Genomic DNA, 21,018 nt, shown 5'->3' with positions numbered 1-21,018 from the left:
GTCTTCTATTCAGAAAACATTGTTATGCTGCCTTCGACCTATTCGCCGCAAGTGCGCACACAACTCAACTGCATAGCTTGCTAGACACCACCTCGGTGCCATCCGGATCTTGGAATCTCAGCGCCTTTTGGTGTCTTCTCTTCAGAAAATATTGTTGCGCTGCCTTTGGCCCCATTCGCACATCGGTCCGCTACTGACGCCATCTCACAGGCTAATGGGGCACCCCACGCCGACTTTCAGCATTGTAGGATGACCACACCAGTACAGCAACTTGCTAGACATCACCTCGGTGCCATCCGGATCTCGGCGCCCCACTGCAGATGAAGTGCCTCTCAACTATGAAACCACCACGGTGACATCCGGATCTTGGCGCGTTGTGCTGCCTTCGGCCTATTCGCACATCGGTCCGCTACTGACGCCATCTCACAGGCTAATGGGGCGCCCCACGCCGACTTTCAGCATTGTAGGATGACCACACCAGTACAGCAACTTGCTAGACATCACCTCGGTGCCATCCGGATCTTGGCATCTCAACGCCTAGTGGTATCTTCCATACAGAAAATATTGTTGCGCTGCCTTTGACCCCATTCGCACATCGGTCCGCAACTTAGACATCACCTCGGTGCCATCCGGATCTTGGCATCTCAGCGCCTTGTGGTGTCAGTCAGAAAATATTGTTGCGCTGCCTTTGGCCCCATTCGCACATCAGTCCGCTACTGACACCATCTCACAGGCCAACAGGGCGCCCCACACCGACTTTTACCATTGTAGGATGGCCACACCAGTGCCACAACTTGCTAGACACCACCTCGGTGCCATCCGGATCTTGGCATCTCAGCGCCTTGTGGTGTCTTCTATTCCGAAAATATTGTTGCGCTGCCTTTGGCCCCATTCGCACATCGGTCCGCTACTGCCGCCATCTCACAGGCCAACGGGGCGCCCCACGCCGACTTTCAACATTGTAGGATGGCCACACCAGTGCGGCAACTTACTAGACACCACCTCGGTGCCATCCGGATCTTGGCGCGTTGTGCTGCCTTCGGCCTATTCGCACATCGGTCCGCTACTGACGCAAACTCACAGGCCAACGGGGCGCCCCACGCCGACTTTCAGCATTGTAGGATGGCCACACCAGTGCTGCAACTTGCTGGACACCACCTCGGTGCCATCCGGATCTTGGCGCGTTGTATTGCCTTCGGCCTATTCGCACATCGGTCCGCTACTGACGCCGCCTCACGTGCCAACGTATTTTCTCCGCATTTTATACCCTATGCCGCATAACAGGTCATGTGACTTGTTTATAAAACTTTTCATTGGTTCATTTTACTTTTGGTTTCCTAATGATGGAAGGCTTGATCATATGACCTAAAAACAACACTTTTCATTGGATGAAAACTTTTATTTTTTCCCAAACGATGAAAGCCCCACCTTGTTTCTGGATGTTTCAGACTGAAGCTGGCTTCAGCATGAGAGCACCACCATCTCGTAGCTCCGTCGTGGTCATTCCGCGAGCAATCATGGCAACCGCTCCCCACCAGAAGCCTACAGGAGTCGGGGGCCCCCAAAACTTTTGATAAATCCTCAAGGCGGAGGGGATGCTTTCGAGAATGGGGTCCAAGACCTAGCAGACAAGCGTCCGATTTCCAAGGTGTCCCAGGGCCATTTCAGTGGACCAGGCCCAAAAAGGAAAGAGCCTGCCGCCATTTTGAGAGTCCTGTGACAGCTGCCTATCGCTGCACCGCAAGAGTGGGCGCAACTCAGCTGAATTGCGGCTTTTGACACAGTGGACCAAAAACGGACGGAATGGCAACTGAAACGGTAAAGGGGCGCCCCACTACAACAGATGACACTCCACCTGGAGAGGCCCGTTCACGCCGCCTCCCCCGGGGCGCCCCACGCCGTTATTCGGAGAAGCATTGTAGGATACCAAAACCAGTGCGGCAACTTACTGGACATCACCTTGGTGCCATCGTTCTGCTGCCTTGGAACTATTCGCACAACAGTTTGCTACTGATGACCCACCCCCCGCGACGCCCCACGCCAGAAATCTGGACGTTGTGCTGCATTGGGACTATTCGCACAGCCGACCGCTACTTCGTTGTTTTTCCCTAAAAAATTTTATATGTTATTACTGTTTTTGTTTTCTTGTATATATTTATAAGTTATTAAAGTTTTATAATCTTACTACTTTGTTGGAGTGCTATATATTTTTAATGTGACACATAATTGTAAAAACTTTGATGTACAAAGAGTCATCCCTGGAATCTTCCGCTTCAGGCTCGGTCCCCTCCCCAATCACAATACAGGATGGTTTTCAGATAATAGGAACGCGTCTGCTGTGACGGATCTCATCGAGTGTGGGCCTTGATCTACTATAACTCCTTTGAAGAGGGGTGATTCTTTACAGCTGGGGCCATAAACTACATCTGCAGGGCTAGCTGATACCCTAGGACCGGCCTGGACAATCGGACACAGAGGAAAAGGAGTGTCAGAGGGTGCGGTAGTGAATAGGGCGAAAGGGAGGTGTCGGGCGGGCACAGGGTGTGATTCTCAGGGAAGAGTAGCGCAGATGGGGGGTGGTTTATTACCCATGCATAAGACAGAGAGTGGGGGTGACCACTGCCTGGGGGAGATGCTTGCGAGGGTGGGGAGCCATGCTAAGGATCGACAGCGTGCACAGAGTGGGTCTGGTCAAGGCATCTAAAATGACTGCCGTGCACGACAAAATTGTGGCATTTGAAAAAAGGCAAGATGGCGCAGACAATGTTTTTCAACACTTCCTGATTTCCTTCGAATCGAACGTTAACAGACGTTGGGGCATATTACCAAAGTTAAGCGATATTTATCCCTAACGATGCTTAGCAACGATTTTTTTACCGCTAAGCATCGTCAGAAATTATCGCAGATAAACCTTGCTATTATCAAGGTTTATCGCAAATACGATAAAAAACGACCACAATGCATTAATATCGCTGAAAACTCAGCGATATTCATGCATTACCGAGCTAATGCTCTTAGCCATGTTATCCACCTCCCATTGGATAACATGCCTTAGAACTGCTCAGGGCAGGTGCTAGCTTTTGGAGATATTCGCGCTTATCGCGAATATTTCCAAAAGTTGATAATAGGAGATAGCGATGTTAGCGACTGTTTCCAGTCGCTAACATCTTGGCATGCCCACTTTGCATGTCATTAGTGATAAATATCACTCACATGCAAAGTGGGGCCCAAGATGGTCGCTATCTCCTACTAGCCGTCGCTAACTGGTGTTAGCAACAGCTAGGTAATACAGATATAATTTTATCTCCGCAAAGCGGAGCGCTGTTACAGATATATATCTTTTTTTGAACGTTAATTTCTCAAAATCCACTGGAGCACATATATTGAGACCTAGCAAAGGCACATCGGACTACCAGTCCCTACAATTTTGCCAAGTTTCGTGCAAATCCATTCAGCCGTTCGGGCTAAAAGTGAGGCCTAAGAGGTCAAGGAGGATCTACTATGCCCCCTTATGGTCATTTGCCCCTTCGATTTGGCCTCCTCTTGTCTCTCGATCCTACCGAGAGACAAGATGGCGGCCGCTACGGACTGTTTGGAATGTTTACAGACGCCGGAGAACCAATCAGCTTCGCTTCACAAAGCTCCGTTGCGCGAAAAGTACGCGAACTGGAGCGCTGCCCGGTCCGCTGTTACAGATATATATCTTTTTTTGAACGTTAATTTCTCAAAATCCACTGAAGCACATATATTGAGACCTACAAAAGGCACATCGGGCTACCAGTCCCTACAATTTTGCCAAGTTTCGTGCAAATCCATTCAGCCGTTCGGGCTAAAAGTGAGGCCAACCGCCCTATGGAAAACTCAATGTTAAAAACACGTTTTGGGACCCCCCTTTTTTCTCGGCCCCCCCTTGACGAACCCCCCCCAAATTTTCAAGGGCTGCTCAGAAACAAAATGTGCCATTTTCCTGAAAATTTCAGCCAATTCCGTCCACAAACGCCAAAGTTATTAGACATAGAATTTTCAAAAATCCCATAGGGAAAAAATCCTAACTATATATACCTACTGGCGACCGCCAGTAGGTAATATATATATATATATATACATATATATATATATATATATATGAGAAACACCAAAGTCTCTGCACTTCCGAACTGGCTGGTTGGCGACAGAAAAACGGACCCAACTTTGGGAGGCAAGTCGTTTTATTTCAGCCAAAACCTCGAACTTGACGCATTTCGAGTAGCATTTACCCTTGGTCACCATTGGTGATTAAGCCTGCTGGTCAGTCTAAACGCGTTCGATGCAACTGACACAATAAATAACTTGTGGCCAGAACGTGGTGTCGTCCATCCTTTGTGCTGACGAGGCAACGGAGAAAATTTACAAGGACCGTGCCTTCGGTGGTTCTACATCGACGACACACCTGCCGTTTAGGCAGCTCCCTGGTACATACTGGAGGTACCTGGTGGGCTAGTTGGCTCCATGGAACTGCAGCATTGAAGAGGAATTAATTCCCCAACTTAAAACGCGCCACAGGGCGTGTTTGCACACATGTCACCGCAGGCCACCCCACTCCCTTCACCACTGTACAAATATTCCTCTAAAATCAGTCGAACTACGAATTCCGATTTACTCACCTGTTATCGGGAGAGAACTCAGTGCTGCATCTTTTAGCCCAGCACTGACCCTGAAAAGTATTTCTAAGCGTACTTACCAGTAACTTGTATTTCCTTCCATAGGAATACATTGTGTGGTTTTCACCAGAAAAGTTTCTAAGTGTCTATTTTCACAAACTAAAAATATTCCTTAAAAATTGCCTGTATGACTTAAACGCATTCTTTCGACTGTTTACAGGAGATGCTCCGTGCTGGATCCAGGATCCACCACTGAGTAAGGAAAAGTAACGTTAACACTACTTACCTGATAAGTGAATTTCCTCCCGTAGGATAACATTGGTGGTTCCATATGAAAAAGTTTCAACTTTTAAAATACAATAATATTCCTTAAAAATCACAACTGTAACCAAAACATTTTTACTCAACTGTTTACAGGAGATATCCCAAGACTGAATCTAGAATCTAGTCTTGTGGTTAGAAAAGTAATCCAAAAAGTAACTAATTGCATTTCACTAGAAATTCACATTGAGCTCAATGTTGCATTGTGTCTGAAATTGTGTTGCGCATTACAACAACTGTAACTACTGTACTTAAAATGTTATTGCCTATTTGCAAAGTATTTAAACTAAAGTAATTCATTCTGAGAAAGTATATATGTATGCGTAATGTAATTATAATGTAATTTAAAAAATAAAATATCTAAAAATAAATAGTTTTAAAAAATGTAGTAATTCAGTATCAAAAAAATAAATATAAGAATGAATACATTTAAAAATTGTCATTTGCAAAACCTTAAAAATTCACTGAATAAAATCATAGGTTTCAGACAAGTTATAGTTGGGAATTAGCATTTAAAAAACCTTTGAAATTCACTAAAAAACGTAGGTTTTAGACATGTTATAGTTAGGAATTACCATTTAAAAAACCTTAGAAATTCATTGAAAAAACCATAGGTTTTAGGGGTGTTATAGTTAGTTGGACATTTCATTAGTACAAAACCATTGTAATCCTCCCGTTAAAGTTAGTTGTACTAACTATATCTCGCACGCCCGCAATCCACTGCTTATGATGTCACAAATTACATCATTCATGACATGGTCAGTGACATCACTGATTACATCTCAAATGGTATCACTGATGAAATCACTGTTGACATCATCCACGTGACGATCTGATACATCTTATCATACACTAGTATAACTTTTCAACACTCATTATAAAATATGGAGTATCATATTTGAAACCATTGACACACCAATACAAGTTTCTAAAAACCCACTCAGTGATTCCTACATCTACACACACATCTGAACACTTACCTATAGATTCACCATACATGCTAACAAAGATCAATATAACACTATTAAATATACTTATACACCTACATCAACATTAAACACCAGCACACATCCTATTTACTTATGTAGTCATTCTACTCACTTATGCAAACAGTTGATCATAAATATATTTACAAAGCTACACACTTTATTTATTGATATAGATAGTAACTCATACTTAGTATGTTATAAAATCACTATTATAAGTATACAGTTATACATATGTCACTCATACAATCACTGGGTCTTATGTATAGTTATTTATATAAAAAAGTCACATACACTGCTTTTTATATTTCTAGTTTCTTGGACATGTATCATTGAGAAATATATTTACTCATCACCACACCCATAAAGAGATTCACTCACCCAAACAACTGTTTCACATACAGTCTTAACCTTATATACCTACTAAATCAACTATTTACATATCTTTCAACAGTCACACACGTCCCACCAAACCACACACACATTCATTCACTATCCCATACAAATACTCACTTAACTAATTAATAACTAATATAGACTGTCACATAGCTAGTAATCAACTTATGTAGTAGTTTACACAACAAGAGATAGAGTGATACAGGTATTCACAAGGTTTAATCACTATCCCATATATATATATATATCCTACTGGCGGTCACCAGTTGGTATATATAGTTAGGACCTAGTTTCCATAGGAAATCAGCAACATTCTATTGGGAATAACTTTGGCGCCGGTTGTTGAATCTTCGTGAATTTCTCAAAGAAGATGGCCCGCTCCGCTCCTTCTCTGAAAGTCTCGGGAAGATTCGTCAAGCGTGGGCTAAGAAAAAAGGGGGGTCCCAAAACGTGTCTTCCCCATGTTCATTTCCATAGGACGATTAGACACGGCTACAGCCCGAACCGCTGAACGGAATTACACCAAATTTTGCAAAATGGTAGAGTCTGATTCGCAGATCACACTTTTGTTTAAATGGTGTAAATCCCTCCAGTAGTTGTTTAGAAAATCGAATTTGAAGAAATATTTATATCTATAGGCACGCACCGTGCGCGCACCCGTGGGCGCACGGTGCGCGCACCGTACGCGTACGTGCGCGGACCTTTGCATGCGCGAGCTGCTTGCTGATTGGCTGCCAATGTCTGTCAACACTCCAAAACAGAAATTGTTGGGAGCCATCCTGTGCCTCGGTAGACTGAGGCACAAGAGGCCTGCTCAGGGGGTCCCACAAGGACCCCCAGGGCCTCACAAAAATTTATTTTTGGGGGGAAAATCGCGGGGTGCGCGCACCGTACGCGAACCTTAGCTAGGTACGCGCAGGGTGCGCGTACCCCGTGATTTTTCAAAAAAAATAAATACATTTTGGGGGGGCACTGGGGGTCCTTGTGGGACCCCTGAGCAGGCCTAGGGGGTCTGGGTGCTTCTACCCTGCCCCCTTTGCGTGTTTTCCATATTTGTTTCACTGCTTTCTTGTGCCTTGGTTCTACCGAGGCACAAGATGGCTGCCAACACTTCCTGGTTTGGAGTGTTGACAGACAGTGGCAGCCAATCAGCATGCCTTCCCGAGAAAGCAGCATGCTCATTGGCTGTCAACACTCCTAACCAGGAAGTGTTGGCATCCATCTTGTGCTAGGTAGACCGAGGCACAAGAAAGCAGAAAAACAAACGTGTTAAAAAAAAAGGGGGCAGGGTAGACACACCATGACCCCCTAGGCCTGCCCAAGTCGTCCCAAAAGGACAAATAAGGCTCACATTTTTTTTTTTAAACTCAGTCTTTTTTTTAAAAATAACCCCCCGGGGGAATCAAATCGCGAGGGCATAGTGATAAAGAAGTGTGGGGGGTCCCCAATCCCCCCACACTGCCCCTGAGACCGCTGCCCCGCAGGGCAAAGCAATGCAGCCCACTGGCGCATACTGGAGGTTCCAGGTGGGCTAGTTGGCCCCCAGGGACCCCCAGTATGCAAGGGGAATTAGTTCCCCCTCTGCAAACACGCCAGGGGGCTGCGTTGCAGAGAGGTGTACAAACATTTTTTTTTAATTTATATTAAAAATATGTAATATAATTAAAAAATAATATATCTAAAAAGAATAATTTATTATAATGTAGTAAATCAGTATAAAAAATATAACAATAATTACATTTGAAAATTATCATTTAAAAAACCTTTGAAATTCACTGAAAAAAACATACGTTTCAGGTATGTTATAGTTAGGAATTAGCATTTAAAAAACCTTTGAAATTCACTGAAAAAACCATAGGTTTCAGCCACGTTATAGTTAGGAATTAGCATTTAAAAAACCTTGCAAATTCACTGAAAAAACTATAGGTTTCACACACGTTATAGTTAGGAATTAGCATTTTAAAAACCTTTGAAATTCACTCAAAAAACCATAGGTTTCAAACATGTTATGTCATTTGAGATATCATCAGTGATAATTCCTAACTATAACGTGGCTGAAACCTATGGTTTTTTCAGTGAATTTCAAAGGTTTTTTAAATGCTAATTCCTAACTATATAAGGCCTAAAACCTATGGTTTTTTAAGTGAATATATATATATACACACACACATACTTATATATGGTTGTTCCAAAGAAGGGTGAATGTAAAAGCTGTCTATACAAAGAGATAACAATGTGCTATTGTGAAAAAGTATTTTCACAAAACAATCCAATTTTATTTCAACTAAATAGAAAAATATGTCAAATTACAGTGAAAAGGCATACTATTGAGTCAAAAAGCACCCCATTGCCCCAACAAGACCAATAAAACCACACAATATAAGGTACTATGCTGAAGAGTGGCAACACCACCAGTGCACATAGAGCTCCTTAAAGATGTTCAACAGAGTGAACAATAATCGGGGCCACAGGAATTAGCCAGTTTTGCGGTTGCGGCGTTTTCTGCATAATAATGCCTTTGCCAAATTTGCAACAAAATCTATTATCTGTGGCATAATCTGCACATGTTAACAAAAGAAAAATAATGTCTGGCTAGCTCAAGTGGTTCAATAGTTAATGAAAAATTGGTGACACATTTTTGCCACGTAGTGGAAGTTCCCTCACAACGGTAAACTGGTCAGCTTTCATTGTTTATTGCTTTATTTGTGTGTTAAACTGGCACTAATGAAATGCAACCTTTGGTCAGACGGCGTTGAGGTGTAAAAATGACAAATTAATGATGTAATACAATTACAAAACATGTAGCATCACCCCATATTCTGTTGCATAATCTTTCTACCTCAAATGGCTCAAACATTGATAGAAACATGGCAAAAAAGAGGTTCTGCGCATTGGAAGGCCCCCTTCGCAAATGTTGAGTAGTCAAATTTTAGAGGTTTATTTACTCACATTTTGCACTGGCTTTGCATCCTAAAAGTGACACAAACCAGGACACAATGTTTTGTTTAATTATTTACTTTGTAGCGCAAAACTTGCCTTGTGCTTAGAATTAATTAAATGTAACACAAAATACTGCAAACTACTGCTTTGCTTTACTTAGCATCAAGGGAGTGTTCCATGGACTTTCCCATGCAACTACCCCCATTTTTTAACACAAAACCCTATCTACCAAAAATGTGAGACAGGGGTTTGCATAAAATAATAACGCCTTTTAAAACCAGATGTTAAAAAGAGAAATATTTTAATTTCTCAATTCTTTTCCGACTTTGCATGTGTGCTGCACTGTATAGCACACATACAAAATGGGGTACGTTTTTATTGTTGTCTAGGCATAGTATTTTGTAATGGAAGGGAACTGTCCAGTACAAAATCTATGCTAGACTCTTGCACACACCCTTGCATTAATGCATAAAGGTGTATACGTGGCGCTTGACATCAAATGTCTGCACCGGTGCTAGGAAGCAGGGAGGACAGAGCTACATCTCTGTAGATATGTCACTCCCCTGCTCCCTCCCTGTCATGCAGTGTGCCATTTTGGGCCGCTGCCTTGGTTGTCACTTTAGTAAATCCACCCCTTAGTTATGCTTTATTTAAACTTGGAATGATAATGTGGAATCTTTGCCCAGACTGTGTTACATTGTGAAAAAATTACAACATATTGAAGCAATACTATCAGAAAATGTGAAGCATTGAACCACATATTTTCTCATTTCATAGCACAGAACTTTGTCAACCCGGCCTTATGATTCCACTGACTATGATAATAATATCATAATATCAGATTTTCATTTCCCATATCCTTAAGCGTCGCCTAGAACTTTGTCCTTCCACTTGATGATAAATAATAAACAAGTATGATCCTTTCCACACAATCAAACATTTGAACAGTTTGTAAATTTGGATAGTACTCAATCTGAATATTAATTAGAGTATGAAATCAACCTTTTCTACATCATCAACCTGGATGTTCTTCCTTTTTCTGGACTATTTTGTTGCCAGCTTAACAACACTTTACCCCTGCTCACCAATAGTAAAGTTCCTGTATCCTCTCCTAATCATGGTTGACTTGGCTTATTGCTAATCGCCACATTTATTTGGGGGTTATTTTGATGTCGGGGGAATACCCTTTGCCTGACTCGGTCATGGGACCGACTGACACCCGGTCAGCGGTCCCCACTACTGCATTAGGATGCGACCGAACACTGGTTGCATTCCTATATTTCACTGTGGGAGCATGCATTACAGCTGTAAAACGGCTGTAATACATGCTGCCATTGTGAAATGGAAGGTGCGCTTCATCCCTGAACGCTGTGTCAGGCACCTCATGGTGCCTTCTACAAGGGGAAGGGATCCAAAAGGGGCACCATAGGTGGCCCCTCGACCTCCAACGAGAGGTTGTGCAGCTAAAAAGTAATGCAAAGCACTGCAAACCGCTGCTTTGCTTTACTTAGCATCAAGGGAGTGTTACATGGGTGTTCCCATGCAACTACGCCCCTTTTTTAACGCAAAACCCTATCTACCAAAAATGTGAGACAGGGGTTTGCATAAAATAATAATGCCTTTTGAAAGCAGGTGTTAAAAGGAGAAATATCTTACTTTCTCATTTCTTTTCTGACTTTGCATGTGTGCTGCACTGTACAGCACACATACAAAATGGGAAAAGATGTAATTGTTGTCTAGGCATAGTATGTTGTACTGGAAGGAAATCCGTCCAGTACAAAATCTATGCTAGACTCTTGCACACCACACACCCTTGCACTATGTCACAAAGGTGTGTGTGTGGCATTCCATTGTTGTAAGGTCGGTGATGAGCCAAGCTGAGGCAACACACAACCTGAATTCTGACATAGCTATAAAAATTAGCTCCTTCTCGATTCTCCTATCATGCTTGGCTATTCCTAATAACATAATCTGAGTTGAAAGAGGGATAGCTGCCTTCAGTATATCACGTAAAACCCAATTATTTCACAATCTCAATCTTAGTTCTATACTCGGGCAGATGGAGAATATGCGAACCAAGTTTGCTCCTTCTGCCCTAAAACACTGAATCCCCTCCACTCCACCCCATTTCGCGATTTTTCAGGTGGGATATATAAATCAAACAGGGATTTAAAATGCTGTGACTGTAGATTTGCAGAGCATAGTACAGCGACCCCCATTTTGAGCGATTCCAATCCAGAAGCCTTAGCCTGTTCTGCCACTTCTGGATATATTTATCCAGATCATCTGAGGCCTCCTCTAAGAGACAGCGATATATCTGTGAAATTGAGGGGCTTTCATCCTTAACAAATAATTCCTTTAGGGGGACCTGTAAAAATCCTGCCCTTCCTCTGGTGTTCTTGAATGAAAAGTGACTAAATTGCCAAAAACTTATATAAATCTTGTGGATTAATGTTACATCTTTCCCTGACCACCTCAAAAGATACAATATCATCTCCAGCCAAGAGACCTTCAACCCTGCCACAGCCAGCCTTCTTCCATTTTGCCAAACAATCATCTTGCAAGACCTTAGGTACCTGGTCATTCCTAAGCAGGGGGGTGTATCTACAAAATCTGCTTCCCCAAGTCGTTCCTGAATCCCTGCCCAATTCCGGAATGTTGTGATTAAAACCATAAACTTTGATTTTTTGAAATAGCATGCTTCGTAAAATTTCACTAGGCAGCCTTCAGCCCTCGCCCCTTTCAAAATCTCGAATATTGATGGGACATAACTAGGGTCAGGCCCTATCATTACCTTGTTACTGAATAGAGGACTATAGGAATGCAGTATTGCTGCCAAATGATATAACTTAAAATTAGGGAGCCCCCAACCCCTCTATGCCTGGGTAGACAGAGGAATGGATTGGCCCTCCTTGTTTTTCCGTAAAAGACCAGATCATCTTGGCAATCTTCCTCTCTATTAACTTAAAACAGTCATTATGTATAGCAAGAAGTATTGTTCAGAAAATATAAAGTAGCTTTGGCAGGAACATCATTTTTACTTGGTTCCACCTCCCCATTATTGAGAGTCTCAGCGGTAAAAATCCTTCTTGATTTTCCCCATTATAGGGGAGAGATATAAATCCACTATTGCCTCTACCTTTGCTGTGATGGTTATTCTGAGATAAACTGCTTTGTTTACAATTATGCTGTCAGAGGAAAATCTGTTTATCAGAACCTTTGTTTTAGTCATATTAAGTGAGAAGCCAGATTGGATCCCGAAATTATCAGCTATATTTTCAACCGCCTGTAACGCTCTGTCAGGGTTGGTAGTAATTATGGCCACATCATCAGCTTATGCCAATATCTCAGCATCTCAGCCCTGCAGACTGACAGGGATAATATCTTTGGAAGCTTCCAGTCATTGAAGGAGCGGATCTAGGTATAGTGCAAACAGCTGAGAGGAGGGATACACCTTCCTTGTTCCTCTTTCAATTAAGAATGGTTTAGACACTTCCCCCATTACTCGCACTTGAGCAGTAGGTTTAATATACATAGCCCGCATTGCCTTAATAAAAGATGTCCTGAGGCCATTAGCTTCCATGGTCTTCCAAAGATAGCACCATAACACCCTGTCAAAGGCCTTTTTGGCATCTAGAAATGCTACCCCCATATTTTTACAAGAACTCCCATGGCATTCAATAATGTAATAACGTTCAACCATTTCTCTCCCCTGAATAAAGCGATGTTGTCAGGCTGAAACAAGGAGTGGTATTACTTTATTCAGTCGAGTGGCAGCGATTTTGGAATACACCTTGGTGTCAATGTTTAAGAGTGTGATAGGTCAATAGGATCCCAGAGAGATAGGGCCCCTCCCTTTCCTAAAGAAAATGACAATGTTGGCGGTGCCCCAAGAGCCTGCAAGAGCAGCCCCATCCCTGACCCCCGTGAATAGCTCAAGCATTTCCGTACAGACTTCTTTTCTAAAAAATGTATGAAACTTGAGAAATATGTCATCTGTTCCTGTAGCCTTGCCTGAGGGGAGAGCCTATAGAGCTGCCTGAAATTCTTCCAAAGATATATCCACTGCCAGTAGAGAGCTCTTGTCCTGGGGAAGCTTCTCCGACGGCACAACTTTCATCTGTTCACCTATGCTCCTAGAGTCCCTTGCCTGCAGGGCTTTGTACACATCTTCATAGAATTCCCTAAAGGCTTCCATAATCTCAGCTGGGTCTGAGACTACAGCTGAGACTACAACACCCTGCATATTCCTAACCTGCCTTATGTGCCCTATATCTACCTGTTGTCTAGCTCTGACAGCTAGGTATCGGCCCACGCGCCCACTATACTCCTGTCTCCTTCTCTGTATTAAAATAGTGAAGGCGATTAAGTTCAGTGTTGGAGAGATGTCACCTCCAGAAGCCACTCTACTAATTAACTCAGTCTCTAGACACCCAAGTCTCTGATATAACTATTTTGTCCATCCTGCCTCCTCCTTTTGCTTGCCTAGACTATACTGCAGGGTCTCCACTCCTACTGACACTTTAAATGCATCCCAGATCATCCCAAGGGGGGCTCTGCCCCTATTGATATTAGGAAATTCCGCAATCCAGCCCTTCATGTACTTAACATATTTGTGATCAGATAAAAGTGCCCTCTCAAATGTCCATCTCCTAAATCCCCTTGTTTACCCCGTGAATGGGACAACAGGGTTATGGTCTGACATGACCCTAGGGAAAACCTCCAACTGGGACTCCTTCAAATTAATTACCCCTTTAACGTTCCAAGAAACAACTCTGAATAAAGCAACAAGTACGGCATAGGTCTTATAGGACAAGAAGGAACATCAGACATGAAAATATACCCCCAAAAAAACAGAAGGAAAAGGAATAGAAACATGGATAAAGGGGAAAATAGTGAGGGAGAAAGTAGAGAAGATCAAAGAAAGAGAGACAATACATGTCAAAAATGATGACTGCAGCAACATACCTGATGAGGATGAATTTTTTGGGGGGGAGTAGACGACAGCACTGGGAAAGATGTCAAAACACAGGAGATGAGTGAACAGACAATCTGAACAAAACAAGGTAAATGACTAGGATAAGAACATCAAGGAACATGAAAAGAAAATATAAGGTTAGTCCGTAATTGCAAAAAACACTACGGTTTTAAGGAAAACACAAGAGATTGAGCATAAGAGTACGTAAGAGAACTAACATCCAAAAAACTAGGATATTATGCAGGTGAAGGCCCTCCAGCACAAAAACCAATGCGACTTGACGAAGAAGCAGAATTCTCCTAGAGCTAGAAAAATGAAGATGAAGAAATTGTCGCAGTTCTGCTGGAGCAGTGAGGAAGGAAGGTTTGTTCTGGAATGTCACTTTGAAGAGGCAAGGATGAAACAAACCAAAATGGGCTCTCAAACAGCATAGTTGAAGACAAAGATCTAGGAACTCCTTCCGCCTGGCAGCTGTTGCACTAAAGGCATCCTGTGAAATCAGAATTTTATAGAAGCTGCTTCTTAGCTTTTGCTGCATTGAGGACTTTTGATAGATCTGTAAATTCCAGAAAAAACATGATGACACTTCTTGGTTTGGATGACGAGGAGGAGAAGAGAGGATGAGAACCTAGACGATGAGCTCTCTGAATATTCAAGTGTGTCGAAGCAGGTAAGTCCACCAGCTGAGGCAAAAAAAAAGTAAAAAAGAAAGCACGGTCCGTTCCCTCCAGTCCTTCCTGAAGATCATAGAGGTAGAGGTGATTCCTTTTATTTCTATGTTCCAAGTCTTCAGAGTGAGCCTTCAGTATCGCCACCTCTTTCTCCAATACTACAATTGTCCAAGATTCATCATGCACACAACGTGCACGTTGTTCAAGAACCATGACTCTGGATTCCATTTGAGACCATTTTCCATCCAAATTCTGAATGTGCATATTAGTTTCCTCCACAAAAGGACGGAGTGCTTGAATTTCTTTAAGAACCAAGTCAATAGAAAGATGAGAAGAGGAGTTCTCAGGAAAGGGGGGTGTCTTGCTTAAATCTCTTGTGGGTAGAAGAAGACGCCGTCAGAGCATTTTTTTCCGATAAAGAGGATGAGGATGACATGTTGGGTGCAGAAGGATTACCTCTCAAAGGACAGTTGGCTGATTTTAAGTATAATGTTAATTTCTGTGAACAGGAGGTGGCCTGAAGAGGAGATGCCTTAAGTATCTTCAATCTGCCCATAAAGCAAGTAGGAAGGATCGACCCAAAAATAGAAGAAAAATAGTTGGAAACAACAGATCCCCCAACCTCCAATGTGTGAAAAGATATGGCCTCGCAGACGAATTAGGAATGGCAGAAAAAATTACCTTAGCATGGTGAGCCTCATGTAGGTTATGCAGAGTACAGCAGGGAAGTCGAAGGAGAGCACTGCATCATAAAAATAGCGGCGTGAAATGGCAAAAGCTCTTGCGTCAATACATCAGAAGAAAGGCAGGAGCAAATAATCTCCTCATTTGGAAGTCAGATGCATTACATTTCCGCTGTAGTGAGCAAAAATAGAAAGGACCTGAAATAAGGTCACGGAAATCACCAAAATGCAATTGAAGTAACAATATAGGCTCACCCTGCCTTCGGATCTTCAAAACAACAGTTTTTGAGGTAAAATTGCGAAATACACAGGTTCCAAATAGCTTCGGCTGTCTGCCGAGATGAGGAGCGCCCGGGACAGGCAGCCATTTTGTTCGGTGGTCGTGTGCCCTCCCCCATAATACCAAATTATTAACATTTCAAATAATGCATTCCCAAATGTTAATCATACTCTTCCCAGTAGTTTGCCCTATTGCCTGGTATGGACGCCTAAACTGTCCTCTCAAGTAGAGACACTTGAACACAAGATCATAAGAGGATGAGTTAGGTATACAGCAAGTGTTGGAATTATTGGAGTGTGCTCCATTAATTGCCCCTCAATAAATAATAATGTAGAAGAACCTTCCATTAAAGGAATGTTATATCGTTGTCTAACATATTAACAATGATGCTGATATCTTGTCAAAGGTCTGTGCAAGACCATTTGCTCACTCTGTTGGCTTTATCCTGAGAGCACCGACAAAACAACTAGATCATTTTTAAAAACAATCTCACCCCAGCTTCTAAGGCCAGCCTGATGACGCAGCTGTGTGGGGAGATAGGGGCATGGCTACTCCCTCCGGGCATGAGTAAACATTTGGAGCCGGTATTAAAAACTGTAGAGATAGCTGGTACCCCTACTTCCAGGGATTTGGTAAAAAGTACATGCCTATGGAGACTTCTCATTTAAACAAGTAAGTGGTTTGGAAAAGATGAGTATGGCAGCTTGTCTGGAGATGCTTAGATGGCCTCACTGGTAACTTTGATTTTTTTTCCCAGATAAGTTATAATGGGAGTCTCACATTCACGATCACCCAAGAGGCCCGAACTAATGGGTAATGAGGTGAGCAGCTACCTGTGAGATGCTAGAATGGATTCAGTGCTGAAGAGTGTTAGCCTACATAAATTGATCTAAACACCATTTTGGTTGTATTTAAATACATGATTTTAATGACACCACACGTGTTTTCAGCATGATCACTCCGCTATATTGGGAAATCCAGAGGCACAACTGTGAAGGAAAGATGACCATTGCTTTCTAAACTGTGTTGTGTTCTTTATTCATTTTACTATCATTTTGTCTTTATTACAGGTCTGAGAGCTTTGATGAAAGCACATACATCTGCATAAGTGGTGTAAGGTGCAATACTATTTGACTTTCGCTTTGCACCACCTGGGAACACACTACACATGGGTAGAGTGTAAGGATTAGGAATAGATTAGGCTTGCCTTCTTTAGGTGCTGATGAGTCACTGCTGACCTTTTTTAAGGTAGTAATATTAAGTGCCTGATTAATAGATCATTTCCAATGAGGTCGGCAAGAGATAAGAACTCCAGCAAAGAGCCCTTCGTGGGGTCTGATGGGAATTGCAGCGCCCACCTAACAAGGATGAACGGATGATAAAGCATGCCAATTCAGAACGGTCGCTTTAAACCTACACAATTTCACTACCTGCATTGCACATACCTGACCCCTCCTGAATGTTGCACTTTAATGTGACCCCTGACCCTCCTGGTAGGTCGCTCCCCCTCCGCATAGCTCCACCTATGTGCCCCTGCCCAGCTGCCGCTGCTGAGGACTTGCTCGTAAGTGTGCTCATCCTCCGTTTCTGCGCCCCGTTTTTTGCCTTCTGTGCCACTGTTTTCCCACTCTTTTGTGCCCCGTTTTTGCCTTCTGTGCCACTGTTTTCCCCCTCTTTTGTGCCCCGTTTTTGCCTTCTGTGCACCTGTTTTCCCCCTCTTTTGTGCCCTGTTTTTGCTTTCTGCGCCACTCGTTTCCCCTGCCGCTGTGCCCCCTGTGGCCCCGCCCCCTGACTACCCACTGCCCATTCACCGCTCTCGCCTCCAAGCTACTCCTTTCTCCCACCTCCCCATATATGCTGGACGCTGCGCGGCCGCACTGCTGGCATGCCAAAGGTGCGCCTAAGGCAAGCCCGTCTGCGCCTGGACTGTGCTCAGCGCCAGGAACCCTGGCCCCCACACACACTATGACACCCGCCTCCGCTACAACCCCAGCAATCTCCACGCACTCAACAATGGACGATCTCGCACCTGCTGCCAGGCCACCCCAAAACACACCCAAGGACCCTTCTCCTGCCGGAACTGCAGCTTCAGCAGCATCCGGCCCGCCAACCCACACAACATGGAAACCAACTTCCTCAGATGTATCCTGCTCAACACCCGCTCCGCCCGCAAACATGCAGTCGAACTCTGGGATCTACTCAACACCAACGCCCCAGACGTCGCCTTCCTGCCGGAGACCTGGCTGACCCCCTCCTCGGCACCTGACATCGCCATAGCCATTCCGGAAGGCTACAAGATCACTGGCAAGGACCAAATCAACAAAATAGGGGGAGGAATTGCCATCGTCCATAGAAACACTCTCAAAATCTCGACACAAGCTAATGACACCCTCTGCACCGCCGAACACCTGCACTTCCAGATCCACACCGACCCCAACACCACCCTCAGAGGCACCCTCATCAAGAGACCCACCGGACCCCGAGTGCAGTTCAGCGACTCCATCACCGACCTCGCCAGCACACACGCCATCGCCTCCATGAACTACATCCTCCTCGGGGACCTGAGCTTTCACCTCGAGAACGACAACGACATCAACTCCTCCACCCTGATCGACAACCTCGGCAACCTTGGACTCAGACAACTCATCACAGTACCCACACACTCTGCCAGCCACACACTTGACCCCATCTTCTCAGCGAGCACCCACGTCTTCTTCTACCGCACCAACGAACTCCACTGGACCGACCACCGCTGCATCCACTTCACCTTCCGGAAACCCACCACACACCACCACACCCAGCAGATGCCTTGCCGCAGCTGGGGCAAGATCACCGAGGACCAGCTAACTGCCGCCATCACCCAGAGCCCACCCACAGACCCAACCGACCCTGACGCTGCAGGCCGCAACCTCAAACAATGGATCAATGACTGCGCCAACACCCTCGACCCGCTCAAAAAAAAACAACACCCACAACAGCAAGAGAGCCAGCTGGTTCACTGAAGACCTCCAGACATCCAAGCAAACCTGCAGAAAACGAGAAAAACTGGACCCGCGAAAGAACACCGGAAAGCTACACAGCCCTCAGGAACGCCACCCGCCGACACCACCAACTCATCAGATCAGCCAAAAGGACCCCCTTCAGAGACCGCCTAGACAACAATGCACACAATAGCAAAGAGCTCTTCAGCATTGTGAAGGAGCTCTCCAACCCCAGCTCCAACAATAACGACATCCCACCATCACAAGACATGTGCGACTTGCTAGCCACCTTCTTCCATTGCAAGATCGCAGACATCCACAACAGCTTCGGTGCCGGCATCACCCTGGCAACAGCCGACACCCCCGCTCCCACGACCACCACCCGCACCACCACCTGCTCGCTTGGACCAACATCAACGACGACGACACCATCAAGATCATGAACACCGTCCACTTCGGATCCCCAGAAGACCCCTGCCCACACCACATTTTCAACAAGGCCAGCAGCATCATCGCACCCCATCTCCGTAAAACCATCAACATCTTTTTCGAGACAGCAACCTTCCTGGAGAGCTGGAAGCACGCAGAGATCACCGCCTTACTAAAGAAACCCAAGGCGGACCCCAAGGACCTCAAGAACTTCCGATCCATCCCCCTGCTCCCGTTCCCCGCGAAGGTCATCGAAAAGGCCATCAACAAACAACTGACCAGCTTCCCTCGAAGAGAACAACATCCTGGACCCATCCCAGTCAGGGTTGCCAGCAACTACAGTACCGAAACTGCCCTCATCGCCGCCACCGATGACATCAGGATCATGCTCGACAACGGAGAAACCGCGCCCCTCATCCTCCTGGACCTGTCAGCCGCTTTCGACACAGTCTCCCACCGCACACTAAGAGCACGCCACCGTGACGCTGGAATCCAAGAGAAGGCCCTGGACTGGACCACCTCCTTCCTCTCTGGGAGAACCCAGAATGTCCGCCTCCCCCCTTCCGCTCTGAAGCCACCAAGATCATCTGCACCGTACCCCGAGGTTCATTTCTCAGCCCAACGTTGTTCAACGTCTACATGGCACCACTCACCCACGTCGTCCGACAGTACAACCTAAACATCATCTCCTATGCCGATGACACTCAGCTGTTCCTCTTGCTCACCAGGGACCCGCACACCGCAAAAAACAACCTCACAAAGGAATAAAGGCCGTCGCCGAGTGGATGAGGAACAGCCGACTGAAGCTTAACTCGGACAAGACGGAGGTCCTCATCCTCGGCTCCACCCCCTTGGCCTGGGACGACTCCTGGTGGCCGACGGCACTAGGAGCACCCCCTACACCCACCACTCATGCACGAAACCTTGGGGTCATCCTCTACTCCACACTCTCCCTGATAAATGAGGTCAACGCCGTCTCCGCCTCCTGCTTCAACACCCTCCACATGCTACACAGGATCTTCAAGTGGATCCCCACTGATACTAGAAGGTCGGTCACCCAGACCCACGTCAGCAGCAGACTGGACTACGGCAACACACTACGCAGGAGCCTCGGCCAAACTCCTGAAATGACTACAACGCATCCAGAACGCCTCTGCTCACCTGATCCTCGACATCCCCCGCTGCAGCCACATTAATCAATCAATCAATCAATGACATTTGTTGAGCGCACTACTCACCCGGAGGGTCTCAAGGCGCTTGGGAGGGGGGGGGGTGCTGCTACTGCTCGAACAGCCAGGTCTTGAGCTTCTTCCTGAAGGAGAGGTGGTCTTGGGTCAGGGGCAGGTCGGTCGGGAGGGAGTTCCAGGTCTTGGCGGCCAGGTAGGAGAAGGACCTTCCTCCTGTTGTCGTTCTTCGGATGCGGGGGACGGCGGCGAGGGCGTGACTGGCTGATCGGAGGTGGCGCTTAGGAGTGTAGAAGTTGTTGCGGTTGTTGAGGTAGCTCGGGCCTTGATCGTGCAGGGCTTTGTGTGCGTGGGTGAGGAGACGGAAGGTGATTCTCTTGTTGACGGGGAGCCAGTGCAGGTCTCTCAGATGTCCGGAGATGTGGCTGCGTCGGGGGATGTCGAGGATGAGTCTGGCTGAGGCGTTCTGGATCCGCTGGAGTCTCTTCTGGAGCTTGGCGGTGGTTCCGGCGTAGAGGGCGTTGCCGTA

This window comes from Lissotriton helveticus, chromosome 8 (genome assembly GCF_964261635.1).
Source record: "Lissotriton helveticus chromosome 8, aLisHel1.1, whole genome shotgun sequence".
Lineage (NCBI taxonomy): Eukaryota > Metazoa > Chordata > Amphibia > Caudata > Salamandridae > Lissotriton > Lissotriton helveticus.
Note: the sequence above shows the minus strand (reverse complement) of the source record.